This window comes from Lissotriton helveticus, chromosome 2_1, assembly GCF_964261635.1.
Source record: "Lissotriton helveticus chromosome 2_1, aLisHel1.1, whole genome shotgun sequence".
Classification (NCBI taxonomy): Eukaryota; Metazoa; Chordata; class Amphibia; order Caudata; family Salamandridae; genus Lissotriton; species Lissotriton helveticus.
The window spans coordinates 7,387,796-7,403,647 of record NC_136059.1 but is presented as its reverse complement, the minus strand read 5'-3'; the positions used below and the strand labels follow the sequence as shown (position 1 = coordinate 7,403,647).

The following is a 15,852-nucleotide window of genomic DNA, read 5'->3' as shown; positions in this document are numbered from 1 at the left end:
CAATTAGTGGCACTAGCCCATAAATACCTTAAGAAATTGCGAAGCATCAATCCATGCTGTAATGACATTTGCCATAAACTGCTGCCAACACTTAATTTATTGATTGGATTTGTTATATTCTGAAATATCAAAGAAGCTACAGTCACCCAAATATCAGTCACTACAATGTAACAAGACAGACTGCCGCAGCGACATCCAACACCAATTTTACGTCAGATTGTGATGTTAGCGGTTCAAACTGTAAATAGTGATTCCAAAACTCCAGTGTTGATGGTGGTTCAATACGATAGTTGACTCCCCTAGAATTTAAGGAATGTAGGGCCATATTATCAAGGAGAAGTATCGCTGCTTTTTCGGCGAATTGTGCTGAGAAAGCGGCGATACTTCTAGCGCCCTATCAACAAGGGCATGCTAACACCTGCCTCAGCCTCATACCGCCCCACTTGGCATGTCAGCGAAAAACATCGCTAATGACATGCAAGGTGGGCGTTCCCACGTCCAACCACATGTAAAATGTGGTTGGAGGTGGTAACACCCTATTACCAAGGCAGGCGTTAGGAGAAGGAGACCTGCAATAAACTCGTTTATCGCAGGTCTCCCAATGCCTGCTTTGATCAGGTGTTATGCATTGATAACATGGGGGTGTGGATCATAAAGCTGAATCCACCCCCCCATATTATCAAGGCACACATTAGCTCGTGACAACAACGCTTGTTTTCACGCGCTAATGCTCACTATTGCCGACTATCGCCGGATTTAATATCGCCTACATGTTGCGCGTTGATAATTACGCGCTATCACGGCGATAAAATCCGGCGATAGCCGGCGATAGGGATATGTGCGATGTGCGTTTTTTAACGCACATCTTGATAATATGCCCCGTAATTTTATAAAAATATGCATGTCCCTCAGCAACCTAAAGTTTTAACACATATATTCAGCTCAAATCCGAGAGACAAATATCTCCGTTTGACTCTCTCGATTGCGTATCTGATCGCACTCGTATGTGCATTTTTCGTGAAAAAGATATGTTATAAAGATTTTTTATGAAAACAGATAAATCCAAACACAAATGTATTCTCAGAACACAAACCACTTCTCATTTTCACAGTGCATGACTGCACTCCATGAAGATAAAACGCTCGAAAGAGACATGAGTAAGGTTAAATCCAATCAGGACCACAATATAAAAACACTAGTTCATTAAACTTTGTATGAAATCGGAACGTATTCTTTTTACTAAGACATGAAGAAAATGGAAAAATAGAGGACAAGGAATCAAACATGCGCAAGATTCAAGCTGCATGTGCAAACGGAGGAGGAACAGGAGTAATACTGTAGCCTAATTGTCGTGAGTCACTAAATTGATGGCCCCTTATGTTCTATAAAACATCACATAAAATAAGTAATACAATACAGCCCTAGGGCGTATATTACGAGACACGCTTGTCCGCCCGCCATCATGAATGAGTATGAGGCCCGCAAAGGCCCTGATGCACAGAACCCATAGTTTTTTAAATATGAAAAATAAACATAATCCGTGCGAGAAACCAGATAAGACTCATACAGAAAACGAATAAAGGTAGATTTAAGTATAAGACTTAGAAGAGGCATGTTAGACCAGCCTCACTGTGTTAGTGTTCCCTGACGACGAACCGATCAAAAAACACCACCTTCATAATGCGCGTGCCGTCCACTTCAAAAGGATATTGCAAAACCTCCGTCACAGATCACGAGGTCGTGGATTGACCAATTAAAGGCAACAAGACTGCACCTGGAGACGCCGCCTTCAAACGCAAGTCAAAACCCCACAAGTATTTAATAAAAGCCACTGTTGGGGTGTTTTGGACGTCATGTCCATAGCCCTCGACATGGATACGGGTGCTAGTTGAAATACTACTGACACCTCATGAACACCAGCTTGCAGCGTTCACTGTATGCTGGCAATGATGGTTGTTCATACCGGTGTAGGAGCTTATAAACAGGGCAGATAAGGGGTGCTACCATAGTTGGTTGATAAGAATGAATCCACCATGGACGGTCCCGTTTGTGTGTGCAATAAGGACCGTATTGTGTTTGTCGAATAGCTTTATTATCGACGATTTCCAGCACTGCCTTGTAAACAGCTATATGTGGATGCCAAACGGGATTCAGATTGATTAATAAAGATCAATGTTTTTGTATTGCCTTGTGATCGGTTAAAAGTGTTCGCCAAGAGGTGTTTTGCAGTGGTCAATAAAGTTCATACACCATACTTACGTTTTTTACATTGTTTACCTCTAACATGTGCCTTACACAACGCTACGGATTGGTCAATTGGTAACCAATGACGTGGCTTTTATTAAATACTCGTGGGGTTTTGACTCACGTTTGAAGGCAGCGTCTCCGGGTGCAGTCTTGTTGCCTCTAATTGGTCAATCCACGACCTCGTGATCTGTGACGGAGGTTTTGCGATACATTTTTGAACGGAATGACGCACACATTATGAAGGCAGTGTTTTTTTACTTGTTTGTCGTGAGGGAACGCTAACACAGTGAGGCTGGTCTAACATGCCTCTTGTAAGTATTATACTTAAATCTACCTTTATTCGTTTTCTATATGAGGCTAATCTGGGTTCTCGCACGGATTACGTTTATTTTTGATATTTAACGAACTATGGGTTCTGTGTCTTAGGGCCTTTGCTGGCCTCATACTCATTCATGATGGCGGGCGGACAAGCATGTCTCGTAATATACGCCCTAGGGCTGTATTGTAATACTAATTTTATGTGATGTTTTATAGAACATAAGGGGCCATCAATTTATTGACTCACGACAATTAGGCTACAGTATTACTCCTGTTCCTCCTCCGTTTGCACATGCAACTTGAATCTTGCGCATGTTTGATTCCATGTCCTCTATTTTTCCGTTTTCTTCGTGTCTTAGTAAAAAGAATACCGTTCCGATTTCATACGAAGTTTATTGAACTAGTGTTTTTATATTGTGGTCCTGATTAAATTTAACCTTACTCATGTCTCTTTCAAGCTTTTTATCTTCATGGAGTGCAGTCATGCACTATGAAAAAGAGAAGTGGTTTGTGTTCTGAGAATACATTTGTGTTTGGATTTATCTGTTTTCATAAAAAATCTTTAGAACATATTTTTTCATGAAAAATGCACATACGAGTGCGATCAGATACGCAATCGAGAGAGTCAAACTGAGATATTTGTCTCTCGGATTTGAGCTGAATATATGTGTTAAAACTTTAGGTTGCCTCCTCGACTCACGGGTTCACACCCTGCGACTCTGGGCAATAGCTTGCTTAATCTCCACAACGGCCCCTCGCGGCGGGATGCCTGACTTTCACCTTGTGGATACCCTGATATCTCACAGGGGAATACCAGGACGGGTTCCCTAAGCAAGCGCCGGGAAACCCACTGCGGGTAGCTGTGCGCTATATAAGCTCAACTACATTTACATTCACAAGCATATTTTTATAAAATTACATTCCTTAAATTCTAGGGGAGTCAACTATTGTATTGACCCACCATCAACACTGGAGTTTTAGAATCACTATTTACTGTTTGAACCGCTAACGTCACAATCTAAGGTAAAATTGGTGTTGGCCTGTCGCTGTGGTAGTCTGTCTTGTAACATTGTAGTGACTAATATTTGGGTGACTGTAGCTTCTTTCGTATTTCAGAAAATAATGAATCCAATCAATAAAATAAGTGTTGGCAGCGTTTATGGCAAATGTCATTACAGCATGGATTGATGCATCGCAATTTCTTAAGGTATTTATGGGCTAGTGCCACTGTAGTGTAGTTCCTATATTCCCAATAGGCTCTGCGCAATCAATAAAATAAGTGTTGGCAGCGTTTATGGCAAATGTCATTACAGCATGGATTGATGCATCGCAATTTCTTAAGGTATTTATGGGCTAGTGCCACTAATTGTTGTATTTCGTTGGTCACTCTGTTTTCTATAAACTGGTCCTCCCCTTGGCAACTTATCTGTTTGTTTTCTATATTAGCTTTGACACATGCGTTAATTGGGACTACAAGTGAATTGCTTTATGAGTTTGAGCGTCGTGGAATTTGGTGAGGATTTCTCTCTAAAGCCATTTCTCTCTGGAATAACATAAACGATAGTTTAGACGTAGGACTGCGGTCGACTAGGTCTCTATTGAATATGTTAGACCTAATTGTGAATGCCAGCTAGCTCAGAGGTCACTAGAAACTTTCTCGAGTAAAGAAGAAGGTGTTAACTTCCCTGAATAGACAAGAAGGGATTAGTTTCTGACAACCGCATAAACATGACAACTTTGCTCCCTCCAGAATAAGGAGTATATCTCCAGAGTCGCGGAAACAATAGATAACTATTTCACTCAGTCAATGGTGCATGCTTAGTTTCACCAGGAGCACAGAGAAATAGAGAGACGGGCGTTTTCAATAAAAGTGGTTATTTATTGAAAAGTCTTCTTTCTCATGCAAGAGAAGTGAGTTGCCACAATTGCAATACTTGTCATAAAGTAAAGTGCGTACAGTAAAAGGAGTATTATGAAATAATACTGTAAAAGCATGGTACAGTTTCTAAGCCATACCGTGTTTAAAATAGATAAAATATATACATATATAAAATCATTGACTAAACGTACTCAACTGGTGCTTCTAAGATACGCCTACCCCGGTGTACCTTACCTAAGCCTAGTACGCGGGAAGGAGTAAGTGAGCTGCAGTTTAAGTTAAGATAGTTTTTGCCAAGAATCTGAATCAATAATTCTCTAAGGATCTAATCAGCTCCGTACCTTGTTCATAGAATGAAGGAGGTCTTGTATCTCATTCTCAGGACTCGATCTCCCAGCAACCCGCAAGGGTGACTGGAAACACTGGAGCTGAATTTCTCAGCAGGAGAAAAGACAGCGTCTCTCTCAGTGCGTCAATGGGAGGGTCGGCTTCCTTCGGCACTTGCCACAGCAGGGCGTCGGGCAAGTAGATAGTCGATCTGCTCCAAACCACCGTGTGTTTGCTAGGGCAGCTGTTGGTATATTTATACCTGGAAGGTGCCAAGTTTGACGTAAGGTTGGACATAAGACGTCACTACGAACTTACAGTTCTTTCAGGACTCCAGGAGTTCTTGGACAAATCAAAACAGAAGCAGGGGGAATTCCCGTGCTGCTGGAGGCTTGGTTTGTTTAAAGAACGCGTTGTGCTTTCTAGGAGTCTATGGGAGTAGCCTTGCCGTATTTGGACTGCATTGGCAACTGGGCGCAACTGAACTTACCTATATTATAAACATTGTTAGGTACATTACACATTCTATTTTTATATTTTTATTACACTTTAACATTTCATGTGAGTAAGGGGAGGATAACGTGCATATCCTTGTCCTGAAGAAGGAGTCTTTGCGCTCCGAAACATGTTGACACTTTGAAATGGTTGGTATACCCTAGTACGTATATTATCAACCTCACTCTGCACCTTTTAATAATACCAGCCGGGGACATAATAAAGTATTTTTTTCCCACGTGCCAGGTATTTTTTAACTCACTTTTCTCACCTCACCTCACTCACATTCTCTCCCTAAAACACACACCCTCACATAGCCCACTGGTAAGTGCTCCTACGTAGTCGTCAGTCGCAGCACGCCGCGTCCCGTAGAGGGATGCGAAGGCCCCGATGATGAAGCATGACACCAAGGGGCCTGTTGGTGTGTGAGGGGCATTTAAACAACACTGTGTGCTCCCCATCACTTTAGGGATCACCACCACCTCTTGAGTGGATTCCACTTTGTTTAATCATATTGCCAAGGGAGACCGAATCCACTTGCTCTCTCTCTCCCCCTTTCTGGTTATATTTATGATTTGTTATAACCACATAAGGGCATAAGTTGGGAATATTTAAATAGGGTCCTAAATACGTTCACAACACCCACTCCACGTATATTGTCCATCATTACTAAATACTAAGCAATATTAAACATATAACTATGCATGTGTTTGCCAGCTCACTCCAAAATACATAAAATGCATTTGAAATGGTATGTACACGGAAAATGAGTATTATACTTTACGTTTTCAAGCAGTGGTATCATTCAGATAATGCATAAAGTACATTGAAATATTGGCCGAATGAAGCATGAAATATACATTTATGAAACGGATCTTAATACAGAAGAGAAGGTCAAGACCATTTCATCACATATTTATACAAGATTGTACATTTGCTAAAGGCTGAATCAAAATATTGTCTCTAGAGTTTCAAAATAGAAATCTTGTTCTCTAAGAATAGTTCTACTTTAAGCAGAATATCACGTGCCAAAAAATATGTAAATATTTTGCGAACGGGGAAAAATAGTTTCGCTTTCAGTAAAAAATAGTTCCACATTTTTGTAGAAGTTTTTGTTTTTCAAAATTGAAGGCCGAATTCAGAGTTCAGGGAACGCTGTGTGCTCAAAAGTTATTCTCGTTGTTAGGAGAGAACATTAACTCAGATAGGCTTGCAAAGAATTCGTCTACAACAGTAGGTGAAAGTTGGACCAAGTCCGAAAAAGCAGAAATAGCGCATATATGAGAAGCATTGCCATCATCGGTGTCTAGATCAGCAATGGTCATAGAAGGTTGTACCTGTGTGCCGCTTTCATCTCGTACCTCACCGTCACCTAATCGTAATGGTGAGGTCTCAACGAATGCCGTCGTCAGAATAGGTAGCCGCTGGGGACAACACGTTGCATGAGCCGTTACCGAACCAAGCAAAGTATCGATATCCATAGGTACTGCTGATGGTAGTGTGAGACAGACATCCAACACGCATTCTTCTCTGCACAGCAGGCATCGTAGAACAGGTAGGATGCAATCTTGCCAGATTGGTCTGAATGAAAGAAACCATGTGGTATTCAGATCTCTTAGCCGAGCTAAGCCGAGTACTTTAGTTATTCTTTCTCAGTATCTCATCGCTAGGATCGTTTCTTTCATGGTTGCCTGAGTTTTGTTTGTGGCTGGATTTGCCATATCGGAGCAGAAGGAACAAAAATAAAATTCCTGCTACGAGTCCCAAGATGAGAGGCAGGGCGCCAAACACAGAGTACACAAAAATCTGGAAGATGCTCAGGACTGCTTCAAAGGATGCTAATAGTCCCGAATTTATTTTCTTAAATACATGTGTGATGCCACTGATATCAGACATGTTTAAAATTTGACCTAACATTTCTACGAAATGCACGGGGTAATTTGTCAATAATAATGCATGTATCTCTGCCGCTGTCCTTGCAACTTGAATAGACTTCATTCTGCTTAAAGTATCAATTCGAATAGAAGAGATATTCAGAGAAGGCCATATTGCTGCCTCCTTGTCTGGTTTGCTGTTTGGATACAATACTTGCATACAGCAAATTACCCTGGAAGTAACGCTCATGAGATAGGCCATTCCTGGCACCATGCCACAACAGCTGTGGTCACTTATTATAACGTAGCTGCCGTTGGAAAGTTGTCTGAAAAAAGGCTCTATCTGTGTAGCAGGGGTGCCGTGCAGGTGGCAATAAAGGTTATTTGATGAACCTTCGCAGGCTCCATGCAAATTAATACCATACACACAGAAGTGTGCCGCTTAGTGAATGTTTACAGTTGTTATTACTAAGAAATACCTCTTTTTTCCCTTCACTGTAACTTCTATGTGTATAAGGTAAATTCCAGGACTACTTGATGTATCCTTCACCCAACCTTTCATACAGGCCTGCTGGTATATGCTTTTGGCAATATTGAAACTGAAACGTTGTTATCGGAATTGTAATTGTCCCATGTATTATCCATTCAATGACAGGTTGTTCTGACATTGTCAATGGTAATTTTTCTAGTTTTTCAATGCTCAGCACCGTATAGTCTGCTCCTTTTTGTGCCAAAGAGATTTGTTTATCTGTAAGGTTAGAGATAGAAAATAATGACGTTGTGTTAGTTAGACGCCATAGCACGTAGCCTGAACGCAGATTTTGTAACGTCCAGCCTAAATGTACAATAGAACGTAATTGGGACTGGCCATGTTGTAACATAAGCATATCCTGTTCTAATATATCAATAGCAGATGATACAATGCTGTCCAGTGAATAAATTCTGGAGGACAGAGTCGTTAACCCATTGTCCACTAAAGACAGTGATTTTTCCAAATGAATACGATCAATTTCTCGTATTTTTTCAGCAGTTTTAATTTGCATAAAATGTTTTCGAGCTGCCTTTTGGCGGTGTGGGACAATGTTCCCATTGATTATAATTAAAAACATTTCTCGGATTATCCATTTTATGCAAATAGTGATGCCCATAATGATTAAAGCAATACATTTCTTCATAGTTTGATGAGCCTTATAAATAATCATGTTCTGTACATTTTGCTAACATATCTAAATCTGACCTCATATTATTAATATTTTCAAAGTCCCAATCATCAGAGAAAGTACTAGGTGACACAAAGTCACTTAATGAAACCTTGACTTGATGTGGATATTTCAAGAGTTCAACCGGGCCATAGATTTCGTAATCAGTAGCGTCCCTTGCTACACCACCAGGTATAGGAATGGCTGTGATGTTTACTGATGATTGTTGTCTTTTTTGGATGTGAGAAGATCTGTGAGGCTTTAGGACCAAGTTGATGTTCTGACTTGCTGTGTCCATTGTACTATATTTTCCATCAATACATCTTCCCAAGCTTAAAACCAAAATGAGCCAGAGTAGGAGGAAAAGTACACCTAATACAATCCATAATTCAATCCATGGTGAAATCAGATATGTTTCTTTGAGCTGATGAAAGAGTTCAATCATTTTTTCTTTGAAAGTTTTAGTTGCTGGCGTTTCTTCATGTTCACTTGGATCATCAGAAAAGTCATCGAAATTGATGAAGTAGCGAGATGCAGTTCTGTCAATTGTTGGAATTGCTTCCGGATTTTCATTAATCTTTGTAGTTGTATATTCAGAGACTACATCATTGTAGACAGGTGTTTCTTGACGAACTGTTGTAATTTGGGTTTCAAGAGGCACAAGTTCTATGGCTTTGTTGCATAGTTCTTTTTTATTTACTGCAGATTTATCAAATGTGATTAGTCTTTCAGTTTGAACCTCTTGAATTGTAGCAAGGTTTGGTCTTCTGCTACTTCTTGGGAGTCCACTGGGCCTACTACTTATTATTGGCCACATGATTGTGGTTTTACCAGGTCGATTGATACAACTCTGTTCTCCTTTTTACCAGTCAGGGGCGGTAGAACTACTGATCTTGTTCCGCTGATAGCTAAGACAGGTACTGCTTTACTGTAAGAAGGCCCAAATTCCTTCTTCACCGCGATCTTTTCTCTGACCAGATCCCTAATCTTTGGAATCCAGACAGGTCTTGCTGGGACAGGTGTTTTTTCTTCAGTGGCCGTTGGCTTTAGTTTTATGTTACTTAGAATTCTTCTTCTTTCATTTAAGTCCTGTAAAGCAGCCAAACGATCTTTGATATCAAAGGTTTTTTGTTCCACCACTGAAGTCTGACAATCGAGGTCACTGATGATCATTCTAGTACCAAACAAAAGTTCGTACGGAGTGATTCCCCCCAGAGAACTTCTTGGCAGATTATTAAGACTATGTTGGACACTTGTTAGATGTTTGACCCGCCCGTCACCCAAACCTAATACCCTCGCTGTTATAGATTGCTTTATGTCACGGTTTTTTCTCTCCACTACCGCATTTCCCTCGGGATGGAATGGACTAGAGTACCGCAATGCAATGCCCAAGCTGGCCATGGCTTCCTTGTAAGCTCGAGAGCTAAACGCAGGACCCTGGTCAGAATGTAGCATGCCAATTGCGTATGTGCCGATAAAGACTCGCAAATCTTTTATAACAGTTCTGGCGTCAGCCGAGCGCTGGGGTCACATCCAAATGAATCTCGTGCAGGAATCCACTGTGACCATGATATATTTATAGTTGCCATCCCTTTGTAAGGGACCACAGTGGTCCAGGTAAACACATGCTAATGGTTTATCTGAGATCAGAAGGGGCGTCTGTGCTGGTCGTTTCACTGTTGATACCTTCATTTTTTGGCATATTTCTCATTCTAAAATATAGTTTCTAGTCTGTTTTCTCATGCGTGGCCACCAATATCTCTGTTTTAATAATGATACTGTGGCGGAAACACCAGCATGTGCAGAAGCAAGCCCTTCATGTGCCGCTAAAATTAGTCCTAACCTGTGTTCCATGTTTGGAATTGCTCTAAACCCCCACTCCAGGGATTACAGCAAAAGGAACATTATTCGCATCAGTTTTGTATGAGTACTTTACTGGATAGCCTTTCGGGAGTGTCTTACCACTTTCTTTTACTGAAGCACTGACAGCTTGCTGTCTATTTTTGTTTTTGACCGGGTAATGGCAGCTACGGAAGCCATTTGTAGAGCTGCCTTCGCGGGCTCATCATCCAATGGATTCCCTGCAACGTGAACGCCATCACGTTGATGACTCAGTGTATGTATCACGTGAGTCATTTGTAGTTCTTTCTGTAAAAGAACTACTCTTTCCCAAAGCATTTTATGCTTGATTGTGCCACCTTTTGCATCTTTGAAACCGTTTTGAACCCAGTTCTGCAAGTATTCATTGTAGGACTGGACGCAATAATATGAATCGCACACTATTAGTGTGAGGAATTTGCTATCGGTATTTTCAAGCGCCATCTTAAAAGCCTGTAGTTCAGCTCGCTGAGCTGTACAATCTCCAAGTGATTGAGTTTTAGTGACCAGCGGTCTAAATTTTCCTTCGTGCCACCGACCCTTTAACGATGGCGCACGCAGCACTATATGCTTGTTTACCCCCAACTGCGGGCTGTGCTGATCCGTCTGTATATATTATACAGCCGTAATGTTCAAGAGCAGAATTTCAGTCGGCAGAGGACATTCATATTCGTATTGGAGAAATTCTTGCGTTTTTAAGTTAGGATCAAATTCGTATACTACGTCTGCTGCAGCAAGAGAATTAACCCATTGTATCCATCTCGGATGTAAAGCTTGAGCATTCGGAATGCTGGCTTTTGTTACTGCCTCTAGGGCATGTATCGGTGTAACGATTATTATACGTTTACCTTGTGCGAGGGCTCTTTCTTTTGCTACAGCAGTTTGGACTGCAGTCAGAATTTTTTCAGTAGAACTGAATTTCATTTCAGCTTGTGTGTACAAGTGTGATTTATAAGCTATTGGTACCGCTTCTCCCTCATTAGAGGTTAGGTATGTATATCCGCATCTTCCTGGGATGACTCGGATTACAAGGTTGCGTTCGTTTGCGTGTGTTTGCAGTTTTGTTTTAGTTAACATATCTGTTTGTATCGATCTTAATATTTTTGTGTGTTTCTGAGTCCAATTGATTGGTTTGAAATCAGGTTTTATTAATTCGTAGAGAGGTTTAACCCTCTCTGCATAATTTAGAATGTAAGTTCTTCCGAAATTCAGGAAACCTAGAACTGATTGTAAGTTTTTCAGCGTCTGTGGAGCTTGGAGTACTGCACACTTCTCTAGGAAGCTGTCTGCTAGGCTTTTGCCTTCACTTGATAACTCATATCCCAAATATAGGACTGTTAGGTGGGCAATTCGTGACTTTATAGAGTTGAATTTGTACCCTTCTGCTGCGAACCCAAGTATAATAGTGTTCACTCTTTTCAAGTGTGTCTCCAGGTCATCGTCTGTAAGAGAGATGTCATCGACATAAGATAATGCCTCATCATCATACATTTGTAGTAACTCTGTTACCCTGGCTGAAAATAATCCTGGGCTGTCTTGAATCCCTGTGGGAGATGACAAAATTGCTCTTGGGCCCCCATACAGGAGAAAGCGGTCAAATACCTGCTTTCTGGTGCAATGTTTAGAGAAAAGAAACCATTTGAAATATCTAATGTCGTTTTATATTTTTTGCGCACAATGTTATTCATTAACGCTGCACTGTGTGAGTTTTGTAATGCAAATGTTTTGCAACAAGAGTTTAGGTGTCTGTAGTCCAAAACTAGACGATATGAATCATCTGGCTTGAAAACAGGAAACAAAGGATTGTTCATTTGTGTGGTGCATGTTTCAATTACTCCCTGATATTCAAGTTGATCTAAGATCTCCCTGACTTGTTTTTTAGCTTCTTGCTTAACAGGATACTGCCTCTGTGCAGTAGGTTGATTTTTAACTGAATTTTATGGTGAGGAGAATCCTCATCCCATCCTACATGATTTTTATATAATGCAGATGCTTGGGCCACTGCCCATTTTCTAGCATATGTGTATTTTTTATGAATTGGAATGTGATTTGAGAAGGCAGGCATAATCATTTCTTCACCATGTGGGCACTCCCTGACAAACTCTGGTGGCCAGTCTTTCCCTGCTAGCAGGACAAGAGACCTTTTATTTTCCTAGTTTTGTCCCCTTCTATACGTAATGTTATTTCATATAATTTATGGGGTACACTAACCCTGGTGTCTGCAGTTTCCACCTGAATGTATTCATTCGTGTCCACTGTCTCCAGAAGATTCATCAGGATCTTGCGAGCTATGGTCACTTCTGCTGCGCTGTCTAGCATTGTCTGGGCCCATTCTCCGTTCTTGAGTTGTGTCCTCAGAATTCTCGGCATGTCTTATTTTAATACTAGCTACCTTCTTTTTTGGAAATTGTAATTTTTTACTTTGATGAGCAGGTTCCTTGTCTTTGGACTTGACGTGCTCTTCTTTGTGTTCTGACCGTCCTCTTCTTTCCGATTTCCGTGAGGAAGTCTGAAAAGATCGAGAGGGACGTGTATCATTATCTTGATATCTGTCAGGTTTTCTTAAATTATCCCTATTTATAAGGTTGTATCTTTTTTCAGAGGGCTCCCGTTGTGGAGTTCTGCCTCCCCGTTCTGGAGATCTATTTCTCCGTTGGGGAGACCTTCCTCTGGACTGGAACTGTTTTTCTCTGGGAGCGGTTTGTTTATTACCCTTCCACTTCTTTTTTGGAGTAATGAGATTATTTTTAATAAAGGTTTTTTCGGGATTTTCAGTTAGTTGTGGTTTTAGTGGTTTCCCACCCAAACTATCTCAAACAATTCTTCCTAGGATTTTTCAATTATTCTGGCAAGTTCAAAAGGTTGTTCTGCTATATCTGTTTCTTTCAATTTTTGGCTGATCGCCACAGATGCTGCTTCTCCTTTTATGTTGGCTAATAGTATAGCCAAGAATTGCTTAAAGTCTTTCAGTAATTTCATACCTAGATTTAAGGCAGGCTCTGGACCGTATTCATTTTGAATCTGTCTTAGTACGTCTGGTATAACCGCCATAGATGGAACACCATGTGTTTTTGTGTATATCGAAGCAAAGACTGTGCCCCAAGTGTCACAATCCTCCACGTGTGGTGCGATACCCATTGGAAGGCAGATAGTCAGAATTCTGTGTTTCTCATTAGGTGTAGTATCAGGAAATACTGCCTCCATCTGAGTGATTTTTTGAGCTAACCAGATTGGAATTTGTTCCCGTATTGCGGGTAACTTGCCAATGACTGATTGTATAGTCTGTGCTTTAATTTTATTTGTGTTCCCCTGGTGAGGGGTGTGTTGTGGAATTTTTATTGCTGGTTGGACTGTTAAAGTCCGCATGACATATTGGACCAATTGTCTATGTATTTTAATTAGTTGTTTTAGCTGAACTAAAAGTTCTCAGCTTGACATCTTTTCAATGTCAGGATGTGGTATATAGCTGGCTAGAACCGGCCATGTGGCTCCTGATCTACCTAGTGGACCGAGCCTGGTGAAGTGATTTTGATGTTTTAGGGTGCCATTAAACCAGAGCTGGTGCTCTTGGTATGTTAGTGGAATTTCAACGTCCTCAAAAGGAACGTATTCCGTTGGAGATTCCCCTACTTTTTAGTAGTGGAAATCGCGTGTCACAGCGTGTGCTGCTGGAAAATGTATCCAGGAATAGAATACCTCTGTCTGCCGATATTCATGGGCCTCTACCAAAAATATGACTGTACCACCTCTTGATGATACTCCATTTTGTATAAGTTTTATAGTTATGGTTTTCCTTACATTGACTGGGATGATTATAACATCTGGGTCATCTTGCCGGAGACTTGTGTCTTCCGCTAAAAGTTGAGCTGCTATTTTAGCTCTCTCCCTTTCGTCGTCACTTTCTGACATGTTTTCTGACAGAAAGTTTTGCAGAGCAAGTTTCAAGGAAACAAAGATTAGGTGCACAATATTTTGGAACACTGTATCCTTCAACGTTGACTAAACCAAAAACTAATACATAGGATTCTCATCCTACTACGTTTTGGCGGATATTAACCTTTCACCCGCTCCAGACGTCTATTGGAGTTTTTAGGGGAAAAAGGGGTCTGTGTGAAAAGCACGACTGAGTTACTCTAGTATCTAGCGTTAAATTAGCGCCTTACCAAACGTTGGGCGCCATGTAGTGTAGTTCCTATATCCCCAATAGGCTCTGCGCATTGGAATAACATAAACAATAGTTTAGACGTAGGACTGAGGTTGACTAGGTATCTATTGAATATGTTAGACTTAATTGTGAATGCCAGCTAGTTCAGAGATCACTAGAAACTTTCTCGAGTAAGCAAGAAGGTGTTAACTTCCCTGAATAGACAAGAAGGGATTCGTTTCTGACAACCGCATAAACATGACAACTTTGCTCCCTCCAGAATAAGGAGTATATCTCCAGAGTCGCGGAAACAATAGATAACTATTTCAGTCAGTCAATCGTGCATGCTTAGTTTCACCAGGAGCGCAGAGAAATAGAGAGACGGCCGTTTTCAATAAAAGTGGTTATTTATTGAACAGTCTTCTTTCTCATGCAAAAGAAGTGAATTGCCACAATTGCAATACTTGTCATAAAGTAAAGTGCGTACAGTAAAAGGAGTATTATGAAATAATAATGTAAAAGCATGGTACAGTTTCTAAGGCATACCGTGTTTAAAATAGATAAAATATATACATATAAAACCATTGACTAAACGTACTCAACTGGTGCTTCTAAGATACACCTACCCCGGTGTACTTATCCTAAGCCTAGTACGCGGGAAGGAGTAAGTGAGCTGCAGTTTAAGTTAAGATAGTTTTTGCCAAGATCTGAATCAAGAATTCTCTAAGGATCTAATCAGCTCCGTACCTTGTTTATAGAATGAAGGAGGTCTTGTATCTCATTCTCAGGACTCGATCTCCCAGCAACCCGCAAGGGTGACTGAAAACACTGGAGCTGGATTTCTCGGCAGGAGAAAAGACAGCGTCTCTCTCAGTGCGTCAATGGGAGGGTCGGCTTCCTTTGGCACTTGCCACAGCAGGGCGTCGGGCAAGTAGATAGCCGATTTGCTCCAAACCACCGTGTGTTTGCTAGGGCAGCTGTTGGTATATTTATACCTGGAAGGTGTCGAGTTTCACGTAAGGTTGGACATAAGATGTCACTAAGAACTTGCAGTTCTTTCAGGACTCCAGGAGTTCTTGGACAAATCAAAACAGAATTCCCGGGCTGCTGGAGGCTTGGTTTGTTTAAAGAACGTGTTGTGCTTTCTAGGAGTCTATGGGAGTAGCCTTGCCGTATTTGGACTGCATTAGCTATGACTAAATATGGATATGATTCTTATGTCTTTATAAGGATATGATTTGTTATCACCACATAAGGGCATAAGTCGGGAATATTTAAATAGGGTCCTAGATACGTTCACAACACCACTAATTTATGTATTTCGTTGGTCACTCTGTTTTTTATAAACTGGTCTCCTCTGTGGCAACTTATCTGTTTGTTTTCTATATTAGCTTTGACACGTGCGTTAATTGGGACTACCAGTGAATTACTTTATGAGTTTGAGCGTCGTGGAATTTGGTGAGGATTTCTCTCTAAAGCCATTTCTCTCTG

At 40.9% G+C, this 15,852-nt stretch overlaps 1 protein-coding gene across 1 annotated transcript in view; it reads right to left on the bottom strand.

The window, feature by feature from the left end:
- LOC144819163 (uncharacterized) overlaps positions 1-15,852 on the bottom strand; it is a 517,380-nt gene that overhangs the window by 76,794 nt on the left and 424,734 nt on the right. The window lies entirely within an intron of this gene.